The 1,660-nt window shown below is 37.0% G+C and overlaps 1 protein-coding gene across 1 annotated transcript in view; it reads right to left on the bottom strand.

The window, feature by feature from the left end:
* Positions 1-1,660, bottom strand: part of LOC108759252 (uncharacterized) — a 69,192-nt gene that overhangs the window by 591 nt on the left and 66,941 nt on the right. The window lies entirely within an intron of this gene.

Genomic DNA, 1,660 nt, shown 5'->3' with positions numbered 1-1,660 from the left:
AGCTCGAACGGCGCGGCGCGCCTACTAGGCCATCCCCGCTCTTCGCAGCCCGCGCGCCATGCGCTCGGTGGGCTGTGCTGTGCCTTCGGCAATAGTAGGTCGGACGGACGCGCGTATTTGGCTATCTTTTAAACATTAATAATCTCGTTAACTATTGCTGACACCTCAAAATGGTACAGGACTTTTTGATTCAGTATAGGCTGTTCTACCCACGTATAACAAAAAATGCGGTAGTCGCCAAACACCCTGTATACAGCGTGTCCAGCGAGACTTTTCCAATACTCCACAGGGTGATAGATGGGATCGAAATAAACATAAAAGTCCTTTAACATTTAGCGATATCCGTAATGATAATCGAGATATTAAAGTTTGTAATTGCACTAATAAGAGCGCTCCGATAGAAAGAATAGGAACGGCTCCGGCCGCTCTCGAGGTATAGCCCGGCCCAGTTTGACAAACGATTGATGCGCAGTAGGAGAGGTAAGAGGGGAAGCGCGCCGTTTAAATAAAATTTTACGAAGTTTAGTACATTTTTTATTAAATTTTATGTAGATTTATATATAAAATTTAATGTAAGTAAACGTTAAATTTAAGTTATTTGTAACTTTATTTTCATTGACAACACATTAAATATTTTTAACGTGCCTACTTGGAACTTACTTCCATTACACGTGTGATGGATTTCATGTACATGTACACAAATATACTTTTCTCAGTTACAGATACACAAAATTTAATGTAGTCATAAAATTTAATTTCATTTTTGTAACTTAAAAGTACATTAAACATTATGTCTTTTTTAACAGTGTACGATAATTAATTATACCTCGAGAGCACAATGCTATGTCAAATATCATTGATACGGTTAATTATATAAAATAACTATGAAAGTAACTATTAAATTAGTTACTAGTTATTTAAAAGATGTAACTAAGTTAAGTTATAGTTACAGATGGAAAGAAAGTAACGAAGTTAAGTTATAGTTACTGAAAAAAAGTAACTCTAACTGTAACTTCGTTACAAGTAACGAGTTACTTTCCGTCCCTGGTTAACAACAAAGAGCTTTGGAAATTATGCAATGAAACATTACGTCTTTATTGATATTTCATCGTATTCCGATGAAATCATACTCTCCTAACCGGAAACGATAGAGAATGGTGGAGAATGATATTATTTCTTTCGGATATTTTTTTCTTAAAATTTTTTCCTTCTGATTTAAACAAGCGACAGATTACGATAAAAATTAATTCTCTCTTTCGACATTTTTACTCATCGAAGTTTATTATGGTTGGTATTTGTCCTATTTTTGCAGTGTTATTAGGTCTGTTTTTTATTGCCGCACTTTCTGAACTAGTACACATAGTGCAATAAGTTGAAGTGAAACAAATATATGTTTGTTTCACTTTAACTTATTGCACTGGTTCAGAGTGCAGCAATAAAAAACAGACCTATTATTACATATGTATTATAATGTAATCGCGAATGTACGTATCGGCCATCGCGCGAGTCTTTGGTGCGGTGCGGTGAGACGTGTGAGCGGCGATGCCGAGCGCTAAGCAACGGCGCGCTTCCTCTCTTACCTCTTCCTGCCGCGCATCAATCGTTTGTCAAACTGGGCCGGACTATACCTCGAGAGAGAGAGAGAGAGAGAGAGAGAGAG

Source organism: Trachymyrmex cornetzi, unplaced genomic scaffold, assembly GCF_001594075.2.
Source record: "Trachymyrmex cornetzi isolate Tcor2-1 unplaced genomic scaffold, Tcor1.1 scaffold1042, whole genome shotgun sequence".
In the NCBI taxonomy this organism is placed as follows: Eukaryota; Metazoa; Arthropoda; class Insecta; order Hymenoptera; family Formicidae; genus Trachymyrmex; species Trachymyrmex cornetzi.
This window is presented reverse-complemented; position numbering and strand designations above follow the sequence as displayed.